This window comes from Sus scrofa, chromosome 5, assembly GCF_054392235.1.
Source record: "Sus scrofa isolate SSC_HxYL_T2T_F1_AM1 chromosome 5, Sscrofa_HxYL_maternal_Yorkshire_Landrace_v2.0, whole genome shotgun sequence".
Taxonomy (NCBI): Eukaryota; Metazoa; Chordata; class Mammalia; order Artiodactyla; family Suidae; genus Sus; species Sus scrofa.
In genome coordinates this window covers 55,841,866-55,859,263 of record NC_139387.1, presented here as the reverse complement: position 1 = coordinate 55,859,263, position 17,398 = coordinate 55,841,866, and the positions used below count along the sequence as shown (strand labels likewise).

Sequence of the window (17,398 nt, the reverse complement as noted above, 5' to 3'; positions counted from 1 at the left end):
GGAACTGCAAATTCTTTCCTTTCTGCAAATTTACAGTGGCAGCCAAGGAAAACAGAAATCACTGTGACTTGATGGGAAGGAGATGATTGCCAACTGGAAGATGGCAGTGGAAAGATATACTTTTTCAAAAGAAATAGATCTAAATTGTCAGGAAGACATGCACCTGTATGAAAATTCATGAAGCAAGGGGTAGAAAGATGGTGGAGACCATTTGGCTTTTGATGATGAAAGGAGAAAGAAAAGAATTGATATCATTGTGGAAGTAAACTTCACCCTAAATGGCCAAAGACAGGAGATGCATGGTGTTTTATGAAGACAGCCAATACCACTGACAAAGCAACAGAATCCAGAAGTGACAGGGGTAGGGTTGGGGCTTTACCTAGTCAGCCACTGAAAGTTTCATTCTGCTAAAAGCATGCGTCTGATAAGTTCTCAACTTGCTTAACTAGCAGTTTCATGCCTCAGATGGTTGAGGAGGAATTACAGAGAACTACGACTCAACTTCACTATGAATTTCAAGGAAGGAGTAGGGTTGTCAGTGCCAGGAAACTTGCGAGACAATCACCCCGATATTTTGGAGATTTGTAAGACTAAGGGGGGTGAGATTTCTGGGAAGTGTCAGAGACATACCCTGGCCTTGAGGAAAACAGATCTCAAAGAAACCAGACAGAAATCATTCACATTTTTTAAAAGGAACATAGCTCAAGAGGGAAGGGCAGCTCTAAAAAGAGGGAGGGGAGAGAACGTTTAACTAGACAATTATTATTTCCAATATAAAAGCAGAGTTTTTGAAAACTTTTAAGCTTTAAAGAATAAAAAGTATTCATTTGCTGGGTAGTGAACTCCCCAATCACTGGAAATATTAAACAAATTCTAAGCAATTGCCCCTGAGTAATAGAATGGGAATTTCTATATTACATGGGAATTTGTACGATATCAGGTTTTTTAAAAAAAAACTTTTTTTAATGTGCCTTGATTCCTTTGGCAGTTTTTGGAAGCCTATGGGTTCCTTTTCGTAGTAATGACTTTAAATACAGAGGATTACAAAGGAAACCAATGAATGATATTGAGTGACAATTATCAACATTTAAAAAGCAAATTTATGATGTAATAAATTAATAAATGTTTATCTTGGAGTTCCCATTGTGGTTCAGTGGAGGCAAGTCTGACGAGCATCCATGAGGACATGGGTTCGATCTCTGGCTTTGCTCAGTAGGTTGGGGATCCAGCATTGCTGTGAGCTGTGGGGGTAGGTCGAAGATGTGGCTTGGATCCCAAGTTGCTGTGGCTGTGGCGTAAGCCAGCAGCTACAGCTCCAATTCGACCCCTAGCCTGGGAACCTCCATTTGCCACAGGTGCAGCCCTAAAATGACAAAAAAAAAAAAATGTGTCTTCATTAATGCATTAACATTATAAGATCTAGCAGCAGGTCAAATAATGATTGTAATTTTGAATAGCGTAAACGATATTTCAAGACACCTGTAACAAATTTAACGTCATGTAAAAACATCTCAGCCACAGGTACTATTGAGGTTTGTTCCTAAATTCATAATTTAAGAAAATGCTACAGTCCAGTTAGACATTTGTGCAAATAAAGTTGTAATTTTTTTTCAATCCAAATACATAGATCCCCTGAATTCTATGCAGGGAATGGCTGAATCCTATTCAAGCGTCATGAGAGTCTATGGAAGGGATGGCATGTGAAATTCCACCAGATCTCCATTTCCTATAGATTAAAGCCTAAGCTTTTTAGAATTGCATGAAAGGCTTTCAATATGGCATTGGAGGGATAAGACTCAGAGCCAATTTGCCCAGATTCAAACCCCAGTTTGACCACCTATATGCCTTGAGACTAGGGCAAATTACTTGAAACCTCAATGCTTCAATTTCCACATCTGCAAAATGGGGTAATAATAATATGCAAATCATTGTCTGAAATGTCAAAGAAATAATTCTTATGTATAAAAATTAGCTATTACTGATACCTACCTCACCTAATATCTTACTTTATTCACTTTCTATCTCCAAACTGTGCTCAGCATGCCAAGCTGTTGCCATTTCACAAGCATACCAGCATTGTTTCACCCCTCCCTGCCCTTACTCATATCACTCCTTTTGTCTGAAAAACCTGTCCTCAATATCCTGCAACCCTCTTCATTTCTTGTTTGTATGTTTGCATTTTAGACTCTAGCAAGCCAACATGGTGATACCTCTATGAAGCCATTTTATTTCATCCAGAGCAAATTAACTGATTCCTTCTTTGAGTCTTATAATACTTCTTCCAACCAGCAAATTCCAATATTGACCCTGGCACTGTTAGGCATGATACACTTATGTGTGTTGATCACAGCGAACATTGCCCTCATGTACATTTTCTTTCCAACAAATGTACGTTGCTTTTTTTTTTTTTTCTTTTTAGGGCTGCACCTGCGGCATATGGAAGTTTCTGAGCTAGGGTCGAGTTGAAGCTACAGCCGCTGGCCTATACCACAGCAACAACACCACCAGATCCTTAACCCACTGAGAGAGGCCAGAGATCAAACCGCATCCTCATGGATCCTAGTTGGGCTTGTTAACCACTGAGCCACAAAGGGAACTCCAAATATACGTTTCTTAAAGGTAAGTCCCATGATTTGGTGATTAAGTCCTTGTGACAAGCCTAAAGCCAGGTGTGCAGTGAACTTACTTCTAATGAATAAATGAATGAATGAGTGAAAGAATAGATGGATGGATGGATTAATAGATGAAGGCATGGTACAGATATAATACAGGATTTTCAAGCATTCATATTAAGACAAAAAAACAAATATCTACGCTAACTGAAAACAAACCAAAAAATTATTTAATCTTTCAAATGATTGACTTATAACTTTAATCCTTGCCTTGCCTTCCTTAGGAATTGCTGTGCAGCTATATGTCTTTTTGATATGTTAGAACTGTTTCTAACTTACTGGGTATCTGTAGAAATCAAATGATATAATGCTTTATGAAATGTAAGGAGTGATGCATATGTAAATAATTAAACTGTGTTATTTAAGATGGTCTCTCAAAGTACTTCCCCTCATACTACCCTTCCTGGCACTCTCTTTCCCCCACACTGCCCATCCGGTCAGAGTGTCACAGCCCTTCTCTGGATCAGTAAACAGCTACACATCACTGGCTTCCTGATGTCCCTGGTGTTGGTTACTCAGAAAAGAAGGGATGGAGGTGAACAAGTATCACTTTTATCCTCACACAGAGATGAGTTCTGAGTCTGGCTTTGACGTCAGGTTCTATGGGTTCTAATCTTGAGTTAAACTCAAACGCTGAACAAGGTACTCTATCTCTAAGCCTTGATTTTCTGGCTTTTTCCACTTCCTCGCCTTCCATTTCTCTCTAATCAAGCTTTAGTCTCTTTAGCTTCCATGGCGTTCTGTGGTCATTCTCTGCTGTTATTTTATTCAACCTCTTAGCATCGATGAACATAGGAAATCACATTTTCCTTCCTGAAATACTTTCTCCTCTTGGCTTCCCAAGACTCCCTACCTCTCTGCTAATTCCCTACCTACTTTACTGGCCACTCCCTTTTAGTTTCCTCCACTGGCTCATTTCTCTCTACTTAAACTTTAAAGTCTTGGAGTGACTTACGATTCAGGCTTGACCTCTCTTTTCTTTTTCTGTTTTGAAGGATATCTCATTCAGTCCCCAAACTTTAAATACTACCTGCAAATTAAAATACTTATAACTCCCAAATGTATACATCCAACCCTGACCACTCTCCTGAGTGTTAGACTCATACCCAACTTGGCATCTTCATCAGATATCTAAAGAGCATGCCAAGCAAAACTCTGGATGTCCCTCAACTCAGTCCCAATCAAAAAAGAAACACACATGCAAAAAATCCCCACCCTTCCCCCTACTCATCCCCATCTCAGTCATGACACAACCTAACTGCTTAAGCTAAAAACTATGAATCATCTTTCATTTCTCTCCCCATCGCCCTCACCCACATCCATTCTAATACATAATAGCTCACCCACAAAACTCCTCCTTTATCTGTCCTGAAGAGTGAATCATTTTCACTTCTACCACTAGCATTCTAAGCCACCACAATATTTCTTCTAGATTATTCAAGATGTCTCTTTAGAATCTTGGACCCCTACAGTCCATTCTCTACAGTGATCTTTTAAAATTATAAATCAGCAGTTCCCAACAAATCTGACTAGTATCTATGAGGATGCAGGTCCAGTCCCTGGGCTCACTCAGTGGGTTAAGGATCCAGAATTGCTGTGAGCTGTGGTGTAGGCCATAGACGCAGCTCGGATCCCATGTTGCTGTGGCTGTGGTGTAGGCCAGTCACTATAGCTCCGATTCAACCCCTAGCCTGGAACCTTACATATGCCACAGGTGCAGCCATATAGAGCACAAAAATAAATAAATAAATAAAATGATAAATCAGTCCCTGCCATTCTCTTGTTCTGACTATCAGGATATAAGCCAACCCCCTTTCCATTGCCTCCATGGCTTTACAGGTGCTGGAATCCAGGTATGATCTCATCTCCTGATCTAATACTCTCACCTTTGTCCACTATGATCCAGCCAACATCAGTGTTCTACCTGTTTCTCTTAATTTATCTACACTTCCAAGCCTATATAAGCACTGTTCCTTTTTTCTAGAATGTTCTTCTCACGGATATTTGTATGTCTAACTTTTCTATCATTTGAGTCTGAAGCTAAAAATCACTACCTCAAAGAAGTTTTCCCTCACCATTCTATTTTATGTCCATATTTATTGAACTACCCTATTTTATTCTCCTTGTGCCACTCTTAGTATCTGAAATGATCTCATTTGTCCCCTTGTTCGTTATCCATGTCCTTGTCCAGACTTTAAGCTCAATCAGACCCATGTCCTGTTAAAAACTAGAACGCTATCTCACACAGAGTAGACACTCAGGACATACTGTTTGAATAACTGAATGAATGAATGGCTGGATTTTGTTACAGTGTAGGAGTTGTCATGAGGACTAAATGAGATGATGCATGTAAATTGCTTAGCATGCTGTCTACCACATAGTAAGTACTCAAAACTACTCGATAATTAAGCAAAAAAAAAAAAAATTAGCTTTTATTTATTTATTTTTGTCTTTTTTTTTTAGGGCCACACACACGGCATATGGAGGTTCTCAGTCTAGGGGTTGAATCAGAGCGGTAGCCACTGTCCTAGGCCACAGCCACAACAACGCCAGATCCAAGTTGCACCTGCAAACTACACCACAGCTCACCACAACGCGAGATCCTTAACCCACTGAGCAAGGCCAGGGATTGAACCTGCAGCTTCATGGTTCCTCGTCGGATTCATTTCTGTTGTGCCATGACAGGAACTCCAGCTTTTACTTTTTGTTTGTTTGTTTGTTTGTTTGCCTTTTCTAGGGCCACACCCACGGCATAAGGAGGTTCCCAGTCTAGGGGTCTAATCAGAGCTGTAGCCGCCAGCCTACACCAGAGCCACAGCAACTCGGGATCCGAGCCACGTCCACAACCTACACCACAGCTCACGGCAACATCAGATCCTTAACCCACTGAGCAAGGCTAGGGATCAAACCCGCAACCTCATAGTTCCTAGTCAGATTCATTAACCACTGAGCCACGACGGGAACTCCTCCAGCTTTTACTTTTATAACTAGATTTTTGGAGTCAAGTAACCAGACAGAAAACGTGGAAACTGAAAGGTATAAGTTTCAGACTAAGTAACTTCTGGAGTGAAGCAAGAGACCATGTTGGAAAGGGAGGGGAAAAGAAAACAGTAGGACAAGACAGGGAGTTTCCAAGGTACTGGTCCAGGAGATTAATTCTAGTGTAAAAAGACCTCTGAAGCAAGTTACATGGGGACATCTTAAGGGAGCTGGGTCACTAAAGACAAATCTGCAACTTCTCCATTTTCCTGACAATCAATTCTTCATTTCCCATTGCTTTTTGAACAAACACAAACTACTTTTAATCCAATTATCCAACTACAGCTTCAAAAAAGATATTGCTTTGCTCACCAAGAGCTATCTCTGGGGGAGAGAAAGGGATGGGGGAGGATGGAGACCCACAGGAAGGAGAACATCTCTCTTTGATGCCATCAAACCCACTGCTTCACCCTCTGGGAGCTTGCTGTGAAATGTTCTTTCTACTACGGCTTGCAACTAACTGGTCTGGCCAAATGTGACTGAGCATGCAGTGGTGGGCACACTGACATTTTCCTACACTTTCCCCATCACCTTTGAAAACAGCATGGAGCAATGTCCAAGATGGTGGCCATCCGTCATGGGAGTCCCTTTCGAGCAAAAACATGTAGGAGCTGTGAGAAGGAGATATATTTTTCTTATTAATTACCTTGATTCAGGCCACAGAGAGCCACAAAAAGGAGAGTTGGGGTTACTACTGTAAGAAGGAGAGCAAAGTTTATTCAGGCATCCATCATGCCTATATTTATCACAGAAACAACTAACATGCATTTTGCAATCAATCTATCAAAACTCAAGACATACTAAAGTCCCAGTCACAACATAACTAAAAGTGTTGAGAATTAAATCTCTCCCACTGAAAGCCGTCACATATGCATTCTGCCCACATAGAGAACTGCACTCAAGACTGGATTCGACTGTGTGCAGCTTCAGCAGACTTGATGTTAAAATGCTGGGAGGTTCGGTTAGATGCTGTCTGAACCTTAGGACTCTGAAAATATCACAGCAACACAGTGCTCCAAAAAGTCACATTATGTTAATACAATGGATTCAAGGCAACACAGTGCTCCAAAAAGTCACATTATGTTAATACAATGGATTCAAGGAAATATTGCTCCAAAGTTAAACCATGTGGGTAAGATAAGGAAAACAGTGTTGGGAAAAGATTAGTCTTTTGACTCAAGATAGATGAGGATTCAGAATCTGGCTCTGCCAAGTGGCTTTGGAAAAGGTACTGAGCTATCACAGTGCTTGGCACCTAGTAGGGAGGCCATAAATGTCTGCTGGTTGAAATGACTGCTTTAAACTTCAGTGAACCTATCTCTACAATGGGGATAGAAAATCTACCCTACAGGGTTATCCTGACCATTAAAGGTAGTGTAGACAAACTATGCAGCTCCTAAATACATACTCAGTAACAATTACAATTTTCCTTTACCCTCCTAGCGACTGTCTCCTTGTAATATATCCTTTGACTACTATGTCCTTTAGGATTGGCAGACCCTGCTGTTTGGATTCTTTCATCTCTTCTGAAGGCTTCCTTAGGATAGAAGAGTAGAAGAGCACATGTGACAGATTTGTATCCCTACCCTTCAGGCTTTACTGGAGACTCTGCTTGATCTCACAGGTCTGTGTTTTAAGTGTTTCCCATTTTCATATGTAAACTTTAGCTAGGTGTATAAGAGATAAACTATTTTTCCCCTAGAAACACAAATTGAGTTTATTATTCGGAAAATGATTTATCTAATATATTAGTTCGATAGATTCAGCTAGAAAAGTGAAAACAATTTCAATCCATGTTTTGTCTAGGAAGGGAATACTTTCTTTTTTTTTTTTTTTTTTTTTTTTTTTTGGTCTTTTCAGGGTCACACTGGCAGCATATAGGAGTTCTCAGGCTAGGGATCTAATCAGAGCTGCAGCTGCCGGCCTGAACCACAGCCACAGCAACACCAGATCCCAGCTGAGACTGCGACCCACACCACAGCTCACAACAACCCTGGATCCTTAACCCACTGAGCAAAGCCAGGGATCAAACCCGCGTCCTCATGAATACTAGTCAGGTTCGTTACCACTAAGCCATGACAGGAACTCTGAGAATATTTCTTTAAAATGAAAAATAAGGCTGTTTTTAAACTTTTACTAGCGGAAGGCACGCCGAATATGAACTCCTGGAGACATTATCATTTAAGGTATGAATAAGATTAAGACACATCATGTTACTGTTAACATACAACATAGTTCTGGAAGATCTGGTCAATACTTTAAAAATTAGAAATCAAAAAAGGTGAATTTTTAGGACGTAGAAGATAAAACCATCAGCATTAGCATGTAATCTAATTATATACCCCCAAAAAACAAAAAGAATCAACTGAAAAACTCATAATTAGTAAAGTTCAGTAAAGAAGATATAATACAAAAACAGGGAGCTTTGCAGTACATCAGCTACAATTAGTTGGTAAATACCATGGAAAAAAATTCCAATTCCCACAGAAACAAAATGTACAAAATGCCTAAAACTAATCTTATATAATAACATCTGAAAGAAATTAACTTATTTACAGATAGCTAGATACACGGGAAATTATTGCTTTGCTTCTCATAGTTTACAAATTTCTCCAAAATACCATTTCACTTGATGTTGCTCTTGGGTCTTTTTTTTTTTTTTTTTTACTTTTTGGGGGCACACCTGCACATATGGAGGTTCCCAGGCTAGGGGCAGAATCGGATCTGTAGCCACCAGCCTATGCCACAGATACAGCAACCAGATCTGAGCCATGTCTGCAATCTGTCCCATAGCTTGCAGCAATGCTACACTCAACCCAGTGAGCAATGCCAGGGATTGAACCAACATCCTCATGGATATTGGTTGGGTTCTTAAGCCGCTGAACCACAATAGGAATTCTCTGCTGTATGGATTTTTTTTTTTTTTTTGGCCTTTTTTTAGGGCCTCAATCACTGCATATGGAAGTTCCCCAGGCTAGGGGTCAAATGGGAGCTGCAGTCTCTGGCCTATGCCACAGCCACAGCAATGTTCGATCCAAGCTGCGTCTGCGACCTACATTGCAGCTCTTGGCAATGCCAGATCCCCGACCCACTGGGTGAGGCGGAGGATCCAACGGCATCCTCCTGGATACTAGTCGGATTCATTTCCATTGTGCCACAACAGGAACTCTCTCCGGTCTTTTTAAGGAAAAAAATAACTCTGGGGGAAAGGGAACTTGGGAGAATGCAGATACCTGGATGGAAATTCAGACATGATGGTGTTCTGGTTACACCCTCTGTTGCCCTTTTGAGCCTCGGAGGCGTAGATTCAGCGTCGATTCAGTGAATCTGGCCAGTCGAGAGGCTGCACCTTCTCCCTCCCAGCCCCATTCTGGCAAAAACTGCGACAAGAAGGAGGTCAGAAATTCGGTTCTCTCTAATTCAGTAAATACACACGGAAACCTACTGTGGGTCGGAAACAGCAGCCACCAAAGCGGGGCGGGTGGGGTATCAGTCTGCAGGAACCTCACTTTTCCTTGAGTGAACTGGAAACATCACTCGGTCACGTCACTGTCGTAAAATAAACGTCAGCCGGTAGGTGTTGAGTCCTTGGGACCCGAGAGGAAGGCGTTTGGCCCGGACTCGGCAGAGAAAGAGGAGGCTAGCGTGGGAGGTGGAAATAGGTTAGTTTAGAAGACTGCTGATGGGAAGGTGCCCTCCTGCTTGGCAGGAACCAGGAGGAGGAGCGGCTTAGACTGGGGAGGGAATACGTACATTCGGTAGACTCCGAGGGGAAGCCAGAGTGGGCCCTGCTGGACTTAGGCTTTTGGACAAAAGCGCCCGGTATGTCCCTCTTTTCAACCCACTGCCCTGTTTCACTGTTAGAGTCCTAACTCATCCTCCGGTCCCCTGTCTCACCTCACTTCACACAGCACATATATTGCTTCACTGCCCCCACTGTAATTGCTACGTGACCTTACGCTGTGTCTCTTGCCTCCTGAAGATACTGCTGAGCCTGTCTGTTGTCTCTAGAATAAAGCTGAAGCTGCAAGCATATCTGTCCAAGACGTGGCACTTGTCCTCTTTTCCAGCTTCATGTCCAACCACTCGACCTTCCCATTCTGTGGTCCAGTGTTTGCATAATATCTTCATTAGTCTTTACTTCTTGGCTTGCGCCATCTTCACTAAGACTCCCTTGCCGCCCCCCCCCCCCCACACACACTCCCCTGCTGCTGCAATTCTCAGTCCGGTTTAAGTCTCCCCCTCTTCTCTATGCTCACCCTGTAATCCTCATTATATTTTCTATTGCCCCCACCAGGGGTGGAATCTTCTTAAATAGCAGGGCTTTCCCTTTCTGTTGTGTCTATCACCAGGCATCCTCCAGTTCCTGCTGGGCTGCACGTCCTTCCTGAGCTCCTCTCTTCATCTTCTCCTAGTTTTGTGCCTTGGGAGGCTAGATGGCAGGCTCTCTTGTGTTTAGCTGCCAGTTGTGTGTGCCTATGAGAGATTAGAAAATAAGAAAATAAGGTCTAGGAGTTCCCCTTGTGGCTCAGTGGGTTAAGAACCCAACATAGTGTCTGTGAGGATGTGGGTTCAATTCCTGGTCTCACTCAGTGGGTTGAGGATCTGGCATTGCTGTGAGCAGCAGGGTAGATTGCAGATGCAGCTCCCATTCAGAGTCACCATGGCTATAGTGTAGGCAGCTGCATCTCCAATTCGACCCCTAGCCCGAGAACTTCAATATGCTACAGGTATGGCTGTAAAAAGAAAAAAAAAAAAAAAAAAGAAAAGAAAAGAATGAGAGAAAGATAAAGAAATAAGATCTAATACAGATGGCCAAAAAAAAACCATGAAAAGATGTTCAAAATCACTCATCATTAGAGAAATGTAAATCAAAACCACTGTGAGGTACCACCTTACACCAGCCAGAATGGCCATCATCAAAAAGTCTACAAACAATAAGTGCTAGAGAGGGTGTGGAGAAAAAGGAACCCTATGACACTGTTGGTGGGATTGTACATTGGTGTCACCACTGTAGAAAACAGTATGGAGAGTCCTCAAAAAACTAAGCATAGAACTACCATTTGATCCAGCAATCCCACTCCTGGGCATCTATCCAGAGAAAACCATGACTCGCAAAGACACATGTACTCCAATGTTCATTGCAGCTCTATTTGCAATAGCCAAGACATGGAAACAACCTAAATGTCCATCAACAGAGGAGTGGATCAAGAAGATGTGGTACATATACACGATGGAATATTACTCAGCCATTAAAATGAATGAAATACCAGTATTTTTAGCAACATGGATGGACCTGGAAATTATCATGCTAAGTGAAGTCAACCATACAATGAGACACCAACATCAAGTGCTTTCACTAACATGTGGAATCTGAAAAAAAGACAGACTGAACTTCTTTGCAGAAGAAGATACTGACTCACAGACATTGAAAAACTTACGGTCTCTGGAGGAGACAGTTTGGGGTTTGGGGGGATGTGCTTGGGTTGTGGGATGGAAATCCTGTGAAATTGGATTGTGATGATCATTATACAACTACAGATGTGATTTTAAAAAAATAAAGTGGATTTCTTGTAAGCAGAAAGAACAAACAAACAACAACAACAAAAAAACAAGGTGTAGAAATGGATCAGGCTGCTGTGAATTATCTGTGACCCTCTCTTTAAGGCCATGGTTCCTCTCAGGAGGCCTTCTCCATACAGCTTCCATTTCTGGGTTCTAGTCACCTCTTCTGACTATTGTCCCTACAGGCCTAGGGGTAGTGATTGTCCCCACTGTTACTAAGAGCCAGGATTTTGCACTACACCTTATTAGCTGTCCTTATCCCAGCCTACACCATTGTTAATGTCCCCTTTGTTAAACTCTATGCAAATCACCTCATTTAAATGAACTGTCTACTAACACACCAGCAGGGTGGTAACTTAATAGACCTTTTGGAAGGAAGGAAGGAGGGACAGCAGGGAGGAGGGAAAAGAAGGAAGGAAAGAGGAAGATAAAAAGGAAAGAATAGCATCTCTAAATGAAGTATTTCCCAAGCGGACTCTATGCATTTTTTTATATATTGGGATTACTAAATCTAGTTGATACTTTCATTACTATCATCTCTAGTCATATGATTTGTGAAAACAGACCCAAATAAATTACTAAAAAATAGCCACCATTGTTCCTGCTCAACTTTTTGGAAGATGATGTGTCTGATATGGTTGCATGTGAAGAATTAGATTTATAGCTCCAAAGCCTCTGAGCTGTGAAGCCTCCAGCACCCCTGGGAGAGATGATCAAGGACAACAGTGCTGGTGTCGCAGGGTCTTGGGCCTCAGGAAAGGGGCAGAGGACCTTGGTTACCTTGTCATCCTCTTCACCCCAAAGACTGCAGCAACTACTTCAGTACCATTTTCTACCAATTCAAAAGCCCAGCATTAATGAGTTTGTAATTAAAAGTATCATTCGAATTTCCAAAAAAAGCCTCCTTATTCATGACTTTTTTAGGTAAAAAGGCAATTGATCTTGCTAAATAGGAATCCACATTGCTACATCTTGTTCACCACAACTGAATGATTTATCATTGCTTACTTCAAATCACGACTCCCCAAATTAGGATAAAGATGAAATTTTTTTCCAGACTGTATGTCCTTTGAACACTAAACTTCTCAGCTGGAACATGCTTGGAATACATGCACAGAAGATAGAACAAGACCCAAAGCCCTGGATCCAAGTGGCATTTGGGATAACAGCCCACTGAGAAATGTTTACACCTACTTCCACTGACTGGAAAGCAGCTGAAGGGAACTTACTCGGAGCAATAATTGCATGTTTTGTAATAGCTATCAAAAGTTGAACACAGATGCATTTTACAAAGACCTAAGGGGTGTTCACACTGCTTGGCAGGTGTGTAAGCCTGTGGCTCTAACAAAGCGGGGACAAAGAGCCTCTGAGGTGGCTCAGGTGGTCTTGAACATGTCTCTATTAGGTGAATTTAAACATTCCTTCCACATCTGTACAGCTTGGCAGCAAACTGAAAATGTGTTTCTGGCATTTGAGTCCTTCAAGCACTTCTTTCTTCCCATAAGCCGTAATGAATCCCACAGTCAAACGTTGCATGATGTGTGATCTTCCCGACACCTGCACTCTTCAAGTCCTGCCTTTGACTTCTATAATAGTGTTTGTCAACTCACTGGCATTGAATGGTACAAACTGGGCATCATTGTGACCTGGAAAGGTTCACTCAGGAACTCCAAAATGCATAGAAAAAAAGGAATCTCAGCCTAATGAGGAACATTAAAAACCTCCTGGGGATCAGGGCATCGGAAAGACTTCGCTTACCAGTGGAGGAAAACCAGGCTTGCATTTGGATATTCTTTTAACTGGAAAACACTATTTTGTTACATTAACATCTGCGCTAATTATTATAATAACCCCGAGTTTATACCAGTAGCAAATCAATTGTAATGAGCTGAACAAAAGAATCGAGGTAGAATTCCTCCCTATAAATATGCTCCTATTGGTGCTGTCAACACACGGTGCCAGCATACCTCCAGTGTCAGGAAATAACAAATTGGAAAACTGGTCTGTCCTTTTAATCTCTTAATTGGTTGTGTGTGTAGGAAATCAGATGAAAAGTGAAATCTCTGTCCACCTGCATTTTTGAAGGATAGTTATGCCTACAGCCACAGCACGTTGTCAGTATTTTGTAAAATATCCAAGTCTGATTAGGTGTAGACGTGAAGAGTTTTGAGTGTTACCCAAGGGGCCTCAATTTGAATCTCAGAATGTAAACAGAAAGTTTCTTTGAGGAAGTGTGGCTGATTGTCTTAAAAGTTAATTAATCCGCATTATAAAAATGGTTTCCCAACTAATAAACTTCAGCACAGAAGAAAGAGTTTTCATTCTACGGCAACTCCACAAACTTAGATATAATCAACTTGCAAAGTTGTCTGTGTCAGAAGATTAAATTGTTCAAGCTGTTTTCACGTGCTTTACTCTATTTTGTCCTCATCACCCAGGAAGTGAGTAGGATAGGGAAGAATCTGTTCAAGGGGTTCAGAAAGGTTAAATGATCTCCAGAAGGTCACTGTTCTAATTAGTAGTTAAACTATTTCTAGAACCCAGATCTGTATGCACCTTGTTTATCACAATTCATTTTCTCCTGATAGGTTATTTATTGGTCAGGTCATTCGTGGTACTTTATGCTGTGAGAACCCCGCGAAGATTATTCTATATTTAGGTTGTTGGCATGTGTTGCTATCTGTTCAAACACATCTTTAGAGCCTCTCAGGAATGAACAGAGTTGCTTTTGTTCCACTACCAGAATAAATCATGGATAATGGAAGAGGGAGAGATACCACTTAAGTTTGGGGACTGTTGACATCTAAGTGTGTCTGTACATGTGTGTTTTTATGTGTGTGCAAGTGTGTGTAAGACAGAGAGGGAGAGGCTTAATAGATTGCATTAGAACACATTACAGGTCATCATATGATGTGGTGCAGTATGTCTCACAAGCCGTTAGGAAGCATCCAGATGTCATAGGTCAATCAAAGTCAAGATGGCTGAAATGTGTGTTCAAGTGTAGATTAAAATATGACGCCTAACACTGTATAATGCATCATGGAAAAATCCTTGTAAGTATAAATTAGCTTTACTGTTGAGTATAAAATCTTCCTTTTGGTTATTTATGAAGCTTCATTTTGAAGATTGCCTTCACTGACTAACAAGCAAATCAGAACTTGTCATGTGCAAATCTTGTGAAGATTGCAAGGCCAGTATATAATTAGCCTCAAAAGAGTGTGACCAAATTGTGTAAAAAAAATAAAAACACTATGAAAAGGAAATAAGAGGACCCCAAAGAGGTCAGGGTGTGGTCAAACCATGGGAACCCTTTAACTTCAAATTTTCCTGACATGGTTATGTTCAAAGTCTCTAGAAAAAGTAAAATTCTTCAACAAAGATTCCTATTCTGCTATTCAAAGGGCTGCTATTGTTCCTAGATCAAAGAATCTGGTGATGAAGAGAAGTTTATACAGATCTGAGTATGAAAAATATTCAAATTGGGAACAACAAAAAGAGACTGAAAAAGAGGGGTGAGAAGGAGGAAGGACCAGAGCTGTGGCTTTGCCCCATGGCAAGGGCTCCATGAATGCCTGCTGAGGAAGGGAGGGAGGGAGCGAGGCCATAGGAGCTCTCTTCCCTTAGACAGTCTTGTCAACCCCACCCTTCATCAAGTAACCTTTATTCTCTGGCTTCCCCGAATTGTCTTTCTACTCTAGACTTCTGAAGCAAGATTCCAGCACTACACTTTTCCCTTTGGCTAATCATGTATGTAATGCCCTGAAGTCATTTTTGCATTTCCTGTAAGGCACATACCACCCCTCCACCGCAGAGAGTCTGGCTTGTGAGGTCAAATAGTTCTCCCAGATGACACGTAGGAGAAAATTCCCAACTAATTGCTGTGTTTCAGCCCTCCTTGGTGTCAGTCTCCAGAGATGGAATCCTGGTCTTCACAGGGACCATGACATCAATCGAGTCTGTCAAGGCTTTCACTAATGAACCCTGTTGAGATCATGGCCTCTGAGGGTGGGGTCCCAGCAGACCCTGGGTGTGAAGGCAGCGAGGGGGAAAACCCAGGAAGTGGTCAGATGACTCAGTGGTGGCTCTTTGTTGAGTCAGGCCTGAGAAATGATACTGTGATGTTTTAATGTGCAATGGAAGACACCACCTTTCAAAATAGTTGTTTTTTTTGTTTTGTTTTGTTTTGGTTTGTTTTTGCTTATTGTCCACAAGGTGCTTCCTAGATCCTGGGACCACTTCCTTCTTATTTCTCTCTTTTCATCATTTAATTATGCAATGTATGCCTTCAGACTCACTATTACATTCCAGCCAGAATATCTGTAAGAAATTAGCTGCCATAGGGAACTCTACTAATCTTCATTCTGTCCTCATTATCTATAAATGTGTAATTGGTGTACAAATATTTGTTAAGCACCTAAAGTGTCAGGAACTCTGCTATTTATTATTTTACATCAAGGCAGTCTGCAACCCATATTCTTCTGAAAATGTTTTTAGTTATTATCATGTGCCCTTTTAAATTAAGTTACTGGCTCTCTGAGAAACATCATAAAACACCTATCTTAATCTTGACACTTGAGCGAAGTTAGTTTCTGTGCAACTCATATAGAGAAGAGGAGAGGCAAAGGGAAAAGGGGAATAAGTCCTTACTAATAGAGCATTTTGAGTGTCTCCCAAAATTGAATAAGCAATAAGGAAAGAACTGGTAGGAAAGAGGTGAGGAGAATCAGATATCCATGATTCATCTACTCACGAGGATTATAAATTGCTAAAGTAAAGAGAGCTTACCCACAGAGCCAGCTTTCTCAACATCCTTACTACTTCTTGGTATGAATATACACTTTTTTTGGTCCTCATGTCCGGTAAATCTTTCTGGACACTAAAACACTTTTCAAAAGTTTCTACTTTAGTAAAAGAATTGTTTCAATGAAGAAATACTACCTCAGACATCAGAAGGTCTAAACTCTGTTGGCTCCAATAATTTTTCCTAATATATATATATATATTCTGGGAGTGATTTTCTTACTGATGTGGCAGACAGAATAATGGTCCCCAGAGAGATTTACATCCTAATTCCCCAAACCTGTGAACATGTGACCTTTCAGAGCAAAAGGAAATTGGCAGATGGGATCTCATTAGATCTCAAGACAGGGAGATTATCCTGGAATATCTGAGTGGGCCTAATGAAATCACCAGGGTCCTATTAAGATGGAGGCAATAGGATCAGAGTCAGAAAAAGGAGTGGGGAGTTCCCATTGTGGGCCAGTAGTTAAGAACCTGACTAGTATCCATAAGGATGTAGGTTCGATCCCTGGCCTTGCTCAGTGGGGTAAGGATCTGCTGTTGCCATAGCTATGATGTAGGCTGGCAACTGCAACTCCAATTCGATCCCTAGCTTGGGAACTTCCATATGCCGTGGGTGTGGCCCTAAAAAAGAAAAAGAAGAAAAAGAGTGGGACAAGAGGATCAGAAGTTGGAGCGATGTGATGTGGAGATGAAGGAAGGGCTATGAGCCAAGGAAAGCAGGAGGTCTCTAGAAGCTGGAAAAGGCAATGGACTTTGCCCTGGAACCTCCAGAAGGAAGGCAGCCCTGCCGATACTTTGATTTTTGCCCCGTAAAACATTTTTCAAAACCCAAATTGTGAGGTAATAAATGTGTGTTGTTTTAAACCTCTGAGTTTGTGGCAATTGATTACAACATCTTAGGAAATTTGTATTAGTATATGCCATAGCAGAAGTTGAATGATTGATATCCTTTAATTTCATTCACTTAACCAAATATTTCTATGCTAGCTACCATATGTTTGCTCATACTCTGGGAATTGAGGATATAAAAGTAAGCTAAAGAGACCTGATTTCTGTTCCATTAAACGTACAATCTAGAAGGAGGTAGGATTATGTTCATTTACAGATGCAAAAACTTACGGATTTATCCAACGTGAAAATTAAACCAGTTGTTTGCGTGGGAAAACAAAACAACTGGTTAACAATTTCTTTACTTTTTAATAAGTTCAGTTGGCATCCCACTGTGACTCATTGCATTTTTATGTCATAATTAAATTGTATTATAATTGTAACTATGGTTGTCGGCTTGCCAAGTTCTAACTCTGCCTCTGCTTTCTTTA

General features: G+C 41.1%; 2 long non-coding RNA genes across 3 annotated transcripts in view; one reads left to right on the top strand and one right to left on the bottom strand.

Moving 5' to 3' along the window:
• LOC102166782 (uncharacterized) overlaps positions 1-17,398 on the bottom strand; it is a 93,745-nt gene that overhangs the window by 70,175 nt on the left and 6,172 nt on the right. The window contains exon 2 of one of the 2 annotated variants that reach the window (XR_014803753.1): positions 9,157-10,187. This is a non-coding gene — a long non-coding RNA (uncharacterized LOC102166782). Of the gene's footprint in view, positions 1-8,944; positions 10,188-17,398 lie in introns of those variants that run through there. The other variant, XR_002344379.2, reaches the window with a different exon arrangement.
• Positions 9,257-17,398, top strand: part of LOC146403379 (uncharacterized) — a 38,871-nt gene continuing 30,729 nt past the window's right edge. Inside the window, exon 1 of the long non-coding RNA XR_014803754.1 lies at positions 9,257-9,350. This is a non-coding gene — a long non-coding RNA (uncharacterized LOC146403379). The remainder of the gene's footprint in view (positions 9,351-17,398) is intronic.